Below are 16,002 nucleotides of genomic sequence, written 5' to 3'. Positions count from 1 at the left end.
CACCTCGCTGTCGCCCGGGGCTGAGCCGGCATCTGGCCGCGCGCCTCCCCTCCACATTGGTTCTGCAAACCACTGCTTAGAGCACAGTATGTAATAGAGCCTTTGGCTGTTTCCCAGAGCTGGACAAGTGGGCCTGTGGGCTGCCCTGGTGGGACTGGGCTGATTCAGGTTGCAGCGGACAAACCTCTGTCCCTCTATCTCCCCCTCTCTGATGGCCCCTGGACGTTCCTTTCCATTGACGTGACTTTCATCTTTCTGGTTCATCTGGGGAACTTTGGGTCTTGTTTTCACTGATTCAGCCTGGAGCCTGAAAACCAAATAACACTGATGGCAAAGGCATGCATTTTCTCTTAAGCTAGAGTGAGTGCGCCTCCCCAAGAGGAATCAGGGCGGGGGGTGGGCGGACGCAATTCTGAGTCTCCATGGGGGTGGTGCAGACTGGGCCGGTGCGCCCTGAGGAGTTGAAAGGTGATGCTGGTCTCCGGCCTCAGGGTAGACTTCCCCTTCCTTGCCCAGACGTGGCTCACTTGGAGTTGGCTACTCTAAGTGCCAGTTGGCGCCAGGAGAGGCGGCGTCCTTTCTTTTCCTTTGCCTTTATTTAAGTCCCGCGTCGCTGTGAAACGTCATCCCTTCCTTTTCCCCCACTTCTATAAATCTCAGACTCAGGAACTAAACCAGGCAAAGGATGCTGAAAGTGGCCGCCCTGTCTCTTGCTTGGAGTTCTTCTCTCTTGGGTGAATCGAGGAGAGAGACCGGTGACTGGCTACCGTCTTCACCTTGGTGGTTTAAGGGAGCGAGTCCTCTCACGTTTCCAGGCTGGCGTTTTAATTTGATAAGTGCACGTGGTGTCTCTGAAATGATCCATAGACCTCGGGAGTGGAGATCCTGTAACCTACAGGAGTTACAGCCATGCCTCAGCCAGTTCTCAGTTACCTGTGCTCAGGTTATGTCCTGCAAGAATTTTTCGTGGGAACTCGAACACCTCCTCCACTCGGGTTGAAGCTCTTCCGAAGTGGGATTTAATCGGGAAGTGAAAATTCATCCAACGGGAGCTCAAGTAACAGAGGGTTAGCTCGAAAACTCTGCCCGCCGCGTCCAGTCGCACGCGTTCTCAAGTCAGTCCCACTCGGTGTGGTCTGCCGTCTTCCTTTTCCTGGAGAGTCGAGAGCTGACTGGTGACCAGGGTGGGGCACCGTCCTCCAGTTCAGACGGTCGCTTTTCATGCCGAGTCGTGGGGACTCGGGGACTGAAGGCTTTCTGCCAGTTCTCCCCAGCTCTTGCAAGTTGAATCTCCTGTGATTCCCAATGAAGACTTTATGATCTGGACCAGTGGCCAGTGACGAGGCCTGGGCCCTTCAGCTTTGCAGAAAAGAACCCCACAAAGACGGAAATTGGTGAAACAAGTAAAGTGTTTGTTAGGAGGAAGAGAGTACAGTACGTGTGGACAGAGGCGTGGGCAGACTCAGAGAGACTCATGCCCTCGTGGCAGTTAAATCACTTCCACAGGGCATCTCTTCCGGGTTTTCCCTGGCCAGTCATCCTGCTCCGCCTGGTTCTGAGTCTGTGTTTGGTTTATCTCAGCATCCTCCCTAGTGGCTTCCCCGGTGGCTCAGCTGGTAAAGAATCCACCTGCAGTGTGGGAGACCCAGTTTCGATCCCTGGGCTGGGAAGATCCCCTGGAGGAGGAAATGGCATCCCACTCCAGGATTCTTGCCGGGGTCATCCCTTGGACAGAGGAACCTGGTGAGTTACATACAGCCCATCGGGTCGCAAAGACACGACTGAGCGACTAGCCCTTCCTTTCAGGGTCCTCCTGCCTCAGGAGTTGACTTTGCTGGAAAGTCTCCCAGGCTTGCTGGACCTTCTTGGCCACCCCAGGGTGGGGTAGCGAGCAGAGGCTGCGTGGGAGGCCATGCCATCCTGCCCTCTGCTCAGAAGCACCTAGGCAGAGACCGTTAGCAGGATACCAGGCAACCCTCAGTCGCTGTTTGCTAGCCATTCGGATCCGAGGGCTAATGCAGCCCTCGGGGGTTTGGGGGGAGTGTAGAGATGGTTTGCAGAGCCCGAGGGAACCCAGCCACCTCCGGAAAGGTTGTTCCTCTTCTCTCCTGGGCACACCTGTGCGTGTCAGGCGGTCAAGGACTCGAAAGTTGATAATGGCTATTTGATGACTGGCTGCGTGCAGATCAAGTCTGAACATGCCTTATTTGTACCATCTGGATCTGCCTTTAAGCTTGCTGTAAATGGAGCCCGGAGATTGGTTTAATGGGTGTTTAGTGAATAACATCAGCCTCTAAAAAATAACATTGGCACTGCTGTTGTAATGTCCTGTAATTGGTTCAACAAGAGGAAAAGCCAGAAGGGCCGCTCTGTGAGACAGGGGTTCAGCTGCCCCGAGTCTCAGCAGCGGCCCTCGCCGGGGAAAGCATTTATGCGTTTACGATGCTTTCCTATGTACGTCTAGGTGCCAAACGTTTTACGATATCCACTGTTCTCAGGGCTGGCGATAGTCTGGGTCACAGCTAGACCAAAAGTTCTCATAAATCAGTCTCTGTGTCTCTCCTGTCCTCATCCCCACCCCAACTATGTACCTATCTCCAGCCAACTTTCTTTTAATTAGGAAAATAATGACACGGGTTACAACTGAAAGTAGTTTTTCTTCCACCTTCAGAGCCTTTATGGCCCAGGTTCCCATCTCAGACACAGACACTGTTTCTAGGCTCTCGTGTTTCCTTTTGGGAATCTTGATGTTATGTTCACCCCATCATACTTGGCCCCCCTTATTCTGCGCCTTGTATTTCTCACTTCATGATACATTTCGGTGTCTGTTTCGGGAACATTCATTGATGCATCCCATTCTTATTTTTGGCTGTGATCTTACCTAATTAGTCCCCCTCTTGATGGCCTCTGAGAGTGTTTACTGTCTTTTGCTGTTAATGCAGCGGAGAGATTTTCCCATGTGTTAATACATCTCTGCAGGCAGTTCTGTGATTGAGTAAATTCTGGAAATTAGGCCAGGGGTTCTGTACATCTGGAGCCCAGGAGTGGGCACTGAAGAGTCTGTGAACCTCTTGGAGCTTTGTGCAGAAAGATCCTTGTTTTTTGAGGAATCTAGGAAAATGGCAGTGATGAGTAGAGACACGGACGTAGGGAGCAGACTTGTGGACACAGTGGGGGAAAGAGAGGGTGGGATGAGCTGGGAGAGCGGCACTGATGTGTGTACATTGCCGGGTGTTGAATGGACCGCTGGTGGGAAGCGGCCGTGTAGCCACTCAGCGCTCTTTGATGCCCGAGAGTGATGGGACAGGGTGTGGAAGAGACGCTCCGAGGGAGGGGATATATGTGTACATGTGGATGAGTCACGTTGTACAGTGGGAACTAACACACATTGTAAAGAAACTATGCTCCAATTTTAAAAAAAGATATGCATTCTTGGAAGACAAAGGTCTATAACATCCATCACACTTCAGATGGATCCATGGCCTCCGTGTTTATCTAGAACCTGGGTTTCTTCGCCTCAATAACCCCGTTCAGCTGCCAGTGAACTTTCTTTCTGTCTTTTTGCTTTCTCATGAGCACTCTCCTTAGGCTACGTGCCAAGTCGCTTCAGTCGTGTCCGACTCTGCGACCCCAAGGACCTTAGCCCTCCAGTCCATGGGATTCTCCAGGCAAGAACACTGGAGTGGATTGCCGTGCCCTCCTCCAGGGGATCCTCCCAACCCAGGGATCAAACCCACGTCTCTTACGTCTGCCTGCTTTGACAGGCGCGTTCTTTACCTCTAGTGCCACCTGGGAAGTCACTCTTTAGGCTGAAAGTGAAAGTGAGTGTGTTAGTTGCTCAGTTGTGTTCAACTCTCTGTGACCCCAAGGACTGGAGCCTGCCAGGCTCCTCTGTCCTTGGGATTCTCCAGGCAAGAATACTGGAGTGGGTTGCCATGCCCTCCTCCAGGGGATCTTCCCGACCCAGGAATCGAACCTGCATCTCCCGTGTTGCAGACGGATCCTTTACTATCTAAGCCACCAGGGAAACCCAAGAATACTGGAGAGGGTAACCTATCCCTTCTCCAGGGATCTTCCTGACCCAGAAAACGAACCAGGGTCTCCTGCATTGCAGGCAGATTCTTTATCGGCTGAGCTACCAGGGAAGGTAATTGTTAACTTCCCCATTTCCTTGTTTTTTTTGAGAGAGGAAGCTGAAACTCTCCACGACTTTTTTTTTTTTTTTTTCTTTTATGGATCCATTAGCATGCCAGATGGAAAATTGAATGTAATTTTGTGTTTCTGTGGAAGGAACAGAAGTAGGCATTATTTTCCAGGAGAGAAAGAGGTGGGTTTAATTTGGGAAATTAGTTGTGAAGTGGCTTCTATTTATTATCCGTGAACCTTTCCAAAGCTGGTTGGGGGAGACGTGAATGGGGATTCAAGACAGGCAAGCCCGAGCCAGAAGAGACCGTGTTAGAGGCCCGTTTTCCCTTGATGTCTTACTCTGTTCTGTCGGGAGAGTTCAGCTGGCGAAGATAATTCTACCTGGACAGCTTGGCAGACGGGAAACCATGTTTTGCAAAACGAAACCGATGCAGACCTAGCTTTAAGCGGGTTGTGAATTTGGAGAAATTTACCAACCCTGGTCACGTGTATTTGTTTGTTATCTTAGTCTAACATCTTGAATTCCTCATTGGTTATGCTCTGGCCTTGCTGGGTGGCATTTTCTGGTAGAACTAGAACTGGTCTTGGGAGACAGAATTTAACCTCTTTTGGCCCAAGGTTCCCGAGTGCCCCACCCCCAGATGAGCACCAACAGGACTTGTTCACTCAGCGTCACGATGGAGCTGGGATGCTCTCAGATGCCCTTCCCCTTCCTCAAGGCGCCCCCAGCTGCTCTCCAGGTATCCTGCTGTCCTCTTTCAATCAGGAGCTGGGAATCATTCCTCTCCCCCATTTCTCTTGTTAAATATCCTCCGTTTGGTGCCTCTGGGAAGAAGATTTGATCAAGCGTTGGATGTGGAGGCATTAGTAATTGACAGTATTTTACTCCTGCTCGTGCGTTTGCATTTTAACCAAGGACAGTTTCCTTCATTTTTTAAACGTTATATTGTTATTATGCGGCATGAGAACACTTAGGTGCTTCGTGTGGGGTCTGGTGCTTCGTGTGGGGACCTGGTCCCCCCCATGCGTTGAGAGCATGGAGTCTTAGCCCTTAAAGGTGAGCTCAACAGGCGGATTTTCACACCGGCTGGCCTTTGGAGGATATGGTTTTTCAGCACACGTGTGGGGCTTGGGGGGCGGCCAGTCACTGTGGGGTGAACTCCCTTCTCGGGGGACAGTTGTCTGTTCTCTCTGTAAGGCCAGCCTCATGCATCCAGCTCCCAACTTCTGGATTTCCTCGGCACGGAAATTCCTCAGAATAGTTGGGCCCTAGGGAAGCAAAGAGGGCTTATTTAAGCAGCTTCAAGCTTCCTCTGACAAATCTTTTAATTTTCCAAGTCTTCCTTGACTTCTGTCACTGACATTTCCAGTCAGACTAAGTACACTTAGATTTGTGGGTTTTTTAAAGAATCTTATCTTGTATTGGGGTGTAGCCGATTAACAGTGTTGTGATAGTTTTCAGGTGAGCAGCGACGGGACTCAGCCGTCCGCACACATGCATCCATTCTCCCCTAACTCTGCTCCCATCCAGGCCGCCGCATCACCCTGAGCAGAGTCCACAGGAGGCCTTTGTTGGTTCTCCATTTGAAATATAGCAGAGTACACTTAAATTTGATCAGGAGTCAGATGTAGCTCTTTTCTTAAAATGACTAGGTCTCCAAAATAATGTGTTTAGGGACGTCTCTGAGATATTATTAGGACTTTTGAATTTGTATCAGTAAGATCTCTACAGATAAAGAATAACTTCACAGTTGTTCATGTAAATTTAATGCCTTGGCATGTGGTTTTAGCAATTAGACTTTTTTTTTCTGTGATTGGCTGGTTAGGGGACATTTTCCAGTCTTCTCCTGGCCTCCCTGAGAGGAATTGCCTGGGACCTGAAACACAGATAAGCCTTGCTTTTGTTACGTCCTTCCTGGGCCAAGGCCTGTAACCTGGGTTTATTCACGTAAAGGGCTGCAAACCAAACCTGGCAGCATATGGCAATAGCACTGAGGCTATTAAAATGTGCCACGTTTTTATAGCAAAAAAGCAAACCAAACAAAAATATTTTGCCAAAGGACACAGGATAAAAATATTTCGCCAAAGGATTGAGGGCAGGAGGAGAAGGGGGTGACAGAGGACGAGATGGTTGGATGGCATCATTAACTCGGTGGACCTGAGTTTGAGCAAGCTCCGGGAGATGGTGAAGGATAGGGAAGCCTGGCACGCTGGGATCACAAAGAGTCAGACAGAACTAAGTGAACAATAACAACAAAGGATAAACAGCAGAGTGTTCGACAATAATAGTTACCAGGAGCTCTTTAGCACCGCGAATGTTTAGTAAAACAAGTAACACAGAAACACCCTCTGGGACTGGGCTCTGTGTGGGAGGCCTGAGCGAGCCTGCCTGTGTCTCAGCTCAGGAGAGATCAGTATCCCTCATTACGTGGATGCTTTTTATAGATTCTTTCAGTCTGAGTAGTGTAATACTCTGCCTACCTACTGGTTAGCACTGCAGCAACACTTGTCCTGTTTATTTGCTTTTAGGCCGTCAGTGTGCTGAGGCCTGGGCCCAGAGGCAGTTTGGAGCTTGTATACATTTCCTAGGTGGCTCAGGGATAAAGAATCCTCCTGGCAATGCAGGAGACGTGGGTTCAATCCCTGGGTCAGGAAGATCCCTTGGAGAAGGGAATGGCAACCCTCCCCAGGATTCTTGCCTGGAGAATCCCAAGGACAGAGGGGCCTGGCGGGACTATAGGCATGGGGTCGCGTGTCAGGGCTGCCACAACGCAGGACTGCCGGGTGAGCGGCCTGTGCAGCAGGAATACATTTTCTCACACCTCTGGAGTCTTGAGGTCTCAGGTCAAGGAATGGGCAGGGCTGCTCTCTTCGCAGGCCTCTCTCCGTGGTGTGTAGACGGCCACCTTCTCCCTGCATCCTCAGCTGGTCTTCCCTCCACCTGTCTGTGTCCTCATCTCTGCTTACTGGTCCTATTGGATGAGGGTCCACCTCTATTACCTCGTTTTCATGTAATTACCTCTTTAAAGACCCTATCTCCAAACACAGTTAAATTCTGAATCCTAGGGATTAGGACTTCAGTGCATGCATTTGAGGGGACACAACTCAGCCCCCTAACAGCGCCTGATTTCTTTGAAACGTTGCCTTCTTAACCCCCTGATGGACCACTGGGTGGTGAGGGCGCTAACATGGTTCCCTCCGTCTCCCCCTTCCTTCCTTGCTCCCTGTTCCCTTCCTTCCTTTCTCCTCCCTCCCTTCCTTTCCTTTCTGTCTCTTTGATTCTTTCACTGTATTTCCACGTCCTTATCTAGTCTTCCCATACTTGGACGCGCTGGGAATGCTGAGTCATCAGTGTGGAAAACAGCGCTGATGAAGTTGGTGAGTTTCTCGGGGCAGCAAGCAGAGACAAAGGCAGGTGATCTGAAGTCCCGCCTTGCAAGGCTGCTAGCAGATATGCGGTCCCCCCTAGAGGAATTACTCTGCTGACTCTGGGGGGGCTTCATGGTCACACACAGTGGATGGATAGGCGTGCGCTCCTGATGGCTAATCTCCCAGGGCCGCCGTATGAGGTTCCACTCGCTGTGCGTCTTCACAGAAATGGATGCTCTCACAGCTGCGGAGGCTGGAAGTTTGAAATCAAAGCGTCCACAGGGTCCAGCTGTTTAACAGCTTCATGGGTTCTAGTAACTTCCGGCGGCCCCGGGCAGTCCTTGGCTTGCAGCCGCAAACCTCCAGTCTCGGTTGTCACGTGGGCTTCTTCCCTGTGTACGTGTCTGCGCCTCAGGGTCTGAATCTCCCTCTGCTTACGTAAAGACCCCAGCCGTCGGACCTGCCCTAACCCACTGTGCCCACTGCTTAGCTCGTCCCATCCGCAGACTCTATTTCTAGGCGAGATCCCACGCTGAGGCACCTCCCAGTGGAGGGGGACACGTTTCAGCCGGGTCCATTCACCAGCCCCAGCCTCAGCTCCTCCGGGGCCAGGCTGTAGGAGCTTGGTTATTTGGCAGAGGAGGGCTAGTGGTGGTGGGAGCTTCTGTCATGCACATGGGAAGGGAGAGGGGAAACGGGGAGAGGAATGCAGAGGCGCCTAATCCTGGCGGTCATAAAACCCCCACTTAATTCATTGGAGCCTTCAGAGCAGCTGCCAGGCCTCTCTGTTTGAAATATTCATTAAGTGTCTACCAAGGAGTTAGGGATACTATCTCCTTATGCAAAATTTAGCATTTGCTGGGCTAGCAGGTTCCATCATATTTATTAGAATTCTGACACATTCATTTCAGCTCATAAGTCTATTAAACAGGGAAATGTGTTTTTAATGTGTTTTTGGGAAGCAGAGCAGACAAGTGTGTTGGGCAGCCCCAGCCCCTGTTAGGACGTTCCTGCCAAGCTTTTATTACCCGGAGAACCGGTGCTGTTGCCAAAGCCCCACAGCCCGGCTCTTTCCAGATCTTTTTTTTTGTTTGTTTGTTTTTTTCAGATGTTATTTTTTGCACAAGCTCCTTAAGCTGAAGAGGCATAAGATGGCACTTTGGTTTCAAGTATTTAAGATCTCAAGGAGCCCTTTCTACTTAATTCATTCCCATCTCAACTGTTTATTTCCTCCCCTCTTGCCTTTTGGCTTTTACAGAAAGGGCCAAGAAGGATGGAGGAGGAAGTGTCAACCCACTCCGGTATTCTTGCCTGGAAAACTCCATGGACAGCAGAGCCTGGTGGGCTAGAGTCCTTGGTGTCACATAGAGGGACAGAGTGGCGGTGGGTTCTGGTCCGAGACCTTGGAGTCTGAGAGCAGGGTCTTGGGCACAGCCCCCCAGATGAGTGGACGTGGTGGCAGGCGGGGCCGCCGTGGGCTGCAGGTGTCGTTTCTGAGTGTTGTGGGCAGCCCGTGTGGTCCTGCAGGGCGTTGCCGTGGTAACATTTCCCCTTCTCTGCTGCGCTCCCCCAGGACGTCTCTGCTTGGTGACCTGGATGTCGCGCTTTGTCTGTTTCATCTCTGCTGGTCCTTTTCCCTCGGCCCCTCCCTCTCCGCTGCTCTCTCTCTCTCTCTCTCTCTCTCACCTGCGTCTTCCTGCCTGGCTCTCCGCATCCCTCGTCCTCTCCTCTCCAGTGACCTGTCCCCCTTCCTTCCTCCCTCGCCCTCAGCATGGAGGGTCCTTGGAGAATTCTCTCTGGCTCTGTCGGGCCCAGCAGTGCCGTCTGCAGCCCCAGAGCAGCGGATCCTGGTTGTGCAGTAACTGGAAAAGCTCTTCGGAGGTGCTTTCTTCCCTCTGTGCGTGGAGCTCAATCCGGGGGCCCCTCCCCTCTCTAGAAAACCCGATCTGGGTGAAGCTTTCCTTCAGGCTTTGCTTCTGGTTGGTTTTGCAGAACGGAAGCTCATCCATTGGCAGTGCTAATTAAACTCATCCAAGCGAAATGTGGACAGGGTCCCTGCCAGACATTTGGGGTGGAGCGCCGTGACAAGTGCAGACACCGTGGGGTCTGTTATGGAGACCCCGCCTCTCCTTCAAGTCATCCTTCAAGCGTCTCGGTGACAATCCTCCAACCCACCTGTCACCCGCCCCACTTGATTAGCGTTATTAACCACCTGGTGTCGAATTTTCCTTGCTTCTCGCATGTCTCCTGCAGACAGGGGATACAGAAGATTAGCATGTTAATTTCCTTTCTCTCGAGTCTTCTGTTGGAGTACAACCAGGGGGCTCTGCCTGTACCCCGCTTCCCCCCTTTCCTCCTCTCCACCTGTGAAGGGCTGGAAAAGGACAGTAGGAATGCGGATAAAGACTCCATGCTGGCATCTAACGGGATCCTATTAGCTGACCCAGACTTCAGAGTCAATTTTTTTGCTAGCGATTGGATTAAGCGGTCGCTCAGCCAATTTTGAGGATCCGACGAGTGGCGTGAAGCCTTTGGGGGCATTATGTTTAACAACAAAGGGAACAGAAGGGGCTACAAGTCGATCGAAATTGAAACGCTTCTCCTGGAACTAATGAGCTGCTCCCGGGAAGTTGTGGGACCCCGCGAGCTCGTTTAAAATTCTGACTGTGGGAGGCTGACAGACGCGGGTTTTGATCATACCGATTGACCGGCAGAGCAGGACTTGTATTCTGAGGGTCTGATTCGGGGGCTCCAGGACAGGGCTGTGGGGCCTCTGTTTTTCTCACCTCGGTCTCCATTTCCTCCGACTCTTGTTTCCCATTTAAATTGTGTGTGCAAAGTCAGGGATGTTTGAATATCACATCACGGTGGGTCCACCGAGGCAGACAAGCACGCCTCCTTTCCCAGGAGAGGACCCTTCACCATCACACGTCAGACACAGAGATGCCTCTTATCTTCTGAGTACCAGTGTCTTCTTTGAACCCATCAAATAACCCATTTAATGAGAATTAAATGTTGAGTTTCTCAGGGCTCCCAGACCCCTGGGACACCGCTGGAGGGAACAGGCAGGGAAGAGAGTCACTTGCCTCGATTCCTATCTCCCTCCGCTTAAGAAATACAGATGCAACCTGAAACTTACAATGTGAAGTTTCAGTATAAAAATTTTTTTAATTGAGTAGAAATGTTGGCTCCAAATGAGGGGGCAGGTGTGTTGTCTAAGGTTGTCGTGGTGTCTGTGTAGATGCCGGCCGCCTTCTTATTTGAACCCTCACAGGGTGAGTCTCCTAAACCATCATGCTCAGAATGCCTGCCGTGACATCCACCATTCTGTGGGGCGGAGGCCCCCTGATGAAAGCCACAGACTGTCGGATCATTGGCATTTGGGGAGGGACAGTTCTTTGTGGTGGAGCTGGGTCCAGAACTATTAGTCTGCTCTTCACTTCAGCCCGATCCCTTGGAGGCCCTGAGGACCTGGGTCCAGAGCAGAGAAGAGCCACTGTGGGCAAAATCTTGGCCCCTGTCCCTCAGGTGCCAAAAACAAACAAACAAACAAAATACAGAGTTTGGAGGAAACAGAAAAAAAATGGCTTTATCTTCGCCTGGCAAAGATGAATACACAGCAGGCTAGCATCTCAGGAACTGTGCCCTCTTCTGGGAATGGGGAGACGCTCTGTATCCTCATGAGGGTCTTGTATATTTTTCTTTTTTTCTGCAAGTTTATAGCCACAAGCTTGTGCCAGGTGGCTCAACAACCCGGTGTGGTGTCCTCGAAGTTATCAGCTGTGAGCTTCTTCCTTTTGAGACGCAGAGCCGTACAAGAGAGCGTAGGGGTAGGACTGTAGCCTGGTGAAGACTGTAATTTATGTGAAGTCAGAGAGGAATTAGCTTGGCGAAGGCCAAGTCCAGCTACCAGGGTTTGTTAGTAGTAGCAGCTAAAGGCGAGCCAGGATTTTTTAGCTCTTGCAGACTTGTTTGGCTGTATGTGCCAAAGGCTGCTCACTCATTTCTGTTTTTGCTACAACACCATTGTGTTAGCTACTCAGTTGTGTCCAACTCCTTTGGACCCCATAGACTGTAGCCCGCCAGGCTCCCCTGTCCACGGGAGTTCCCTGGACTGGGATTGCCCTGCCCTTCTCCAGGGGATCTTCCCAAACCAGGGATCGAACCCAGGACTCCCGCATTGCAGGCAGATCCTTATCTGAGTCACCACGGAAGCCCGTTAGGACCCACCACGCCCCTGAACACCATGCTGAGATGCCCAGTAGCTCCCTTTTGGGGTCGAAAAATAACAACTGGTTACAAATTAGTAAAACTGACATTAGTTTTACATTTAGTTTTACTAACTAATTAGTCAGCCAATACTGAAGAACTCATCCAAACAAATGAGTTTGGACTCCCTGGAAGCCATGGAATGGTGTTATTCAGAAAACTTTTGGGAGTTTCTTAGGAGGCTTCTGAGGGTTGATTTACAATTCCAAGTTTCTTTTGGAAAAAAAAAAAGCAAACAAGTATGTTTTGGTGGTTGGGCATGATATTTTTAACAACAGCAACCATCTCAAAATAACTTTCTTCCCTCCAAAGATTCAAGATAGTTATTCTGAAACCAGAGAAGCTGACACCCACTTGTCCTGACTGCCCTGCGGCAGAGACCACCAGGGTTTCCCAAGGCAAACTCCTCCCCTGCGCTGTGGTTCAAGACCTTCTCATGACTCTTTGCGACCCTATGGACTGCAGCCCGCCAGGTCCTCTGTGCATGGGATTCTCCAGACAAGCATACTGGAGTGGGTTGTCATGCCCTCCTCCAGGAGTTCTTCCTGACCCAGGGATGGAACCTGCATCTCTGAAGTCTGCTGCATTGGCAGGCCAATGGTTTACCACTAGCACCACCTGGGAAGCCCATATACCCCCCTACTTATGTCTAAACTGGTTTTGGCAGTGTTTGGTGGGTATCATAAGTCTATAAACTGTTTAGTAAGACCTTTTGAAAATTGCCATCCAGACCAAGCTTATCACCGCCACTCTCTCTACCAGAATGGAAAATAATCCAGGTTGCGACTTGCAGTCCATTTCTTGAAAACATAATCCAGCGCTGTGAAGGTCTATAGCAACACAAGCATTTCAAGAGGTCCTTGAAGTTCATCCTGACCAGGTTCGTTCTTGATTAATGCAAAAATGCACAATAAGCAGAATGCCAAAATTCTAAATACAGATATGATTCAGTAATTTTGAAATGAGGGAGTGGTAAGGCTGGGTCGTATAAGGGCAGGGTCAGATCTAGCCTTTGTTTAAAATGTTTATATTTTCATCATGAATTAAAAACATGCTTTGTAATTTTATTAGTTTTTTTTTAAAAACTACAGTTTTACTATTTTTTTATTTTTAAGGGTATTTTTAATATGGACCATTTTTAAAGTCCTTACTGAATTTGTTACGATATTGATTCTTTTTTTTTTTCTGACCATGAGACATGTGGGATCCTAGCTCCCTGACCAGGGATCAAACCCGCACCCCTTGCATTGGAAGGTGAAGTCTTAACTCTGGACCTGGGTCCAGTGGAGGTCCACTGGACCTCCAGGAAAGTTGCTCTACTAACTTTTTAAAAATTATTATTTTTATTTTATAATTTAAAAAATTATTTTAATGGAAGTCCTGTTACAACATTTGTAATGTGACTTCTGGTTTCTGGTCTGACACTTAAGAAGCTTGGAAATCACCATTTCACCAACACGTTAAAAAGCTAGAGAAACTGAAGAAAGCAACAAGTCTTCTTTTTCTTTTTTCCTTTATTAAATCTGTATATTTTTGTTTCGTTTATTTATTTATTTTTATTTTTGACTGTGCTGGGTCTTCGTTGCTATGAAAGGACTTTCCCCTAGCTGCAGTGAGAGGCGTCCACTCTCTGGCTGCGGTGCACGGGTTTCTCGCTGCTGTGGCTTCTCTTGCGGAGCAAGGGCTCTGGGGCACTCGGGCCTCAGTGCTTGCGGAGCATGGGCTTGATACTTGTGGCTCACGGGCTTAGTCGCTCTGCAGCGTGTGGGATCTTCCCGGACCAGGGATTGAACCTGCATCTCCTGCATTGGCAGGCGGATTCTTCACCACTGAGCCAGCAGGAAGCCCCGCAGAATTCTTCTTTTTCCTGATAGTCACTGTGAGAACTGGGTTGAGCTCCAAGAAGTAAAACACAAGGGCTTGGCCTCCCAGGACTGGTCTCATCTCAGACTTGTCCACACTGAGCCCTCTAGCAGCTGGTCACTTGCAGTTCAGATTTCTACATGGAGCTCTTGGGTGTCTGCTCTGAAAAGTGGAGATCCTTTGCCTTCACTGTTGTGTCCCGCCAAGCGGGGCAGAAAAAGACTGAGAAGTTCTTGTGACAATCACGGTTTTGAGGCCCAGCTTCACGGAGACTTAGACCTGATCACGTATTGGTAGGACCTTCCTCTCCCCACAGCTCACCGTCACAGCGTTCGAGTCCCGTTTACCTGGTACGTCATGTCTGGCTATTAAGAAAAATTTCCAGACATACTAAAAGGCAAGAAGCACATCTTGAAGACACAGAGTCAGCGTTAGAAACATATTCAGATGTGGCAGAGACGTTGGAAATATCAGCCCAGCAATTTAAAACAGCTCTGATTAATATGCTAAGGGGTGCTCACGGATAAAACAGGCAGGAAGTGAGAGCAGATGGGCACGGTAAGCAGAGAGATGGAAATTCTAAGTAGGAACCAAAAAGAAACGCTAGAGGATCTGTTTCGAGAACACCCAGCAGAAATGAAGAATGCCTTTGATAGGCTTATTTGTAGAGTAGATGGCAGAGGAAAGAACCTCTGAGCCTAAGGGCGTCTCAACAGAAACCTCCCAAACTGAAAAGCAAATAGTAAAAGGAAGGAAAAAAATGCAAACAGAATGTCCAAGAACCGTGGAGCAACTACAAAATGTGCAGCCTGCATGAAATGGGATTACCAGAAGGAGAAGGGAGAAAGGAACAGAAGAAATATTTGAAGCAATAATGACTGTCAGTTTTCCCCAAATTAACGTCAGCCACCAAACCATAGATCCAGGAAGATCAGAGAACTCTAAGTAGGACAGATGTCAGAAAACTATGCCTAGGCATATAATTTTCAAACTGTAGGAAATCAAAGGAAAAAAACCTCTGGAAGAAGCCCATGAAAGAGACCTTACCTCTCAAAGGAGCAAAGAAGAGAATTACAGCAACCCTTCAGAAACTCAGCAAACAAGAGTGAAGTGAAATATTTCAAGTTTCGAGAGGAAGAAACCCACCAACAGAGAATTCTTTTCTCTGCTAAATTATCCCTCAGAAGCGCAGGAGAAATAAAGATTTTCTTGGACAAACAAAAATCACTGCCAGTATCTCTTGCTTGGCAAGACATGGGTGAAAATGCACAGTGAAATGTCTCCTCCTGACCGTATCTCGGTGTGCGGTGCAGTAGTGTTGAGTATATTCACATCACTGTGCAACCACCTTGGATATTTTTGCATTGATTTTGATTTTTTTAAATAGATGACTAAAATATTATGTTTCGGTATTGAGGTTTTTGTCGCCCCCCTTAAACTCTGTGCCCAGGGGAGGGCCAGGCTGACCGCATCCTGCCCTGGTGTGCTCCAAACAACCCCCTCCTCCCACGCAGAGCTGCAAGGACTTACATGAGGATTGTTCCAGAGCCAGTACGGTCAATCCTGTGGCTAGAAATAGGCTTGTGAGCTCTGCTAACTGGACTGAAAGAGGTCTTTCTGGAACAGACACCCACTTCGTGTGAATTCACACCCGACAAAAGCGATTGGCTCCAGCCTACGTTCTTTACCCTGGTCCCTGCATTTTCCAGTAGGTTCTCTGTAAAAACCAAGGATAGACACTCCTGAATCTCTTTCACTGTGAAAGAAAAAGCTGAGTGTGACCAGCGTGCAGATAGGGGATCCTTTCTTTTTATTTAAAGTTTGTTTTCTGTGTCTATGAGTCGCTTTCTGTTTTTGTAAATAAGTTCATTTGCATTGTTTTTTAGATTCCACATATAAGTGATACCACGAAGTATTTGTCTTTTTCAGGGGTTCCTTTAACTTAAAAGTGTATGTTGGCTACCAAATAAAACATGTGGAGTTTAAGTGGACCTTTGAAATCACCTCCTGGGTGAATGGTCTTGTGTTATAGCTCAGGACACAGAGTCCCTCTAGGAGAAACGTGGCCCAGCACGTCTTGTGAGTCTGGTCCATTAAGTTGCATTCTGCTCTGTTTTCCCTCCGGAGCTGGCCAGGCGATGGAGCTGGCGAGGCCAGGTCTGCAGATGCCCATTAGTTTTGCCCCAGACCACCTGCCGCACCTAACCCCATCGCAGTCAGAGACCTTCCGAGTGTAGGTAAGTGGTGGTCGTCATTGAGACGGGAGAACACGTGGCTGGCTCGAGGACGTCCACTGGGGGACACAGCCCACTAGCTAATCCTCACTTGTTAGTCCTGGTCTCCCCAAGGGGACGC

At 49.3% G+C, this 16,002-nt stretch overlaps 1 protein-coding gene across 2 annotated transcripts in view; it reads left to right on the top strand.

The window, feature by feature from the left end:
• Positions 1–16,002, top strand: part of SLC39A11 (solute carrier family 39 member 11) — a 277,378-nt gene that overhangs the window by 104,647 nt on the left and 156,729 nt on the right. The gene's annotated exons all lie outside the window — the stretch shown is intronic.

The sequence above is a fragment of the Muntiacus reevesi genome, chromosome 18 (genome assembly GCF_963930625.1).
Source record: "Muntiacus reevesi chromosome 18, mMunRee1.1, whole genome shotgun sequence".
Classification (NCBI taxonomy): Eukaryota; Metazoa; Chordata; class Mammalia; order Artiodactyla; family Cervidae; genus Muntiacus; species Muntiacus reevesi.
Note: the sequence above shows the minus strand (reverse complement) of the source record. Positions and strands in the feature narration are given on the sequence as shown.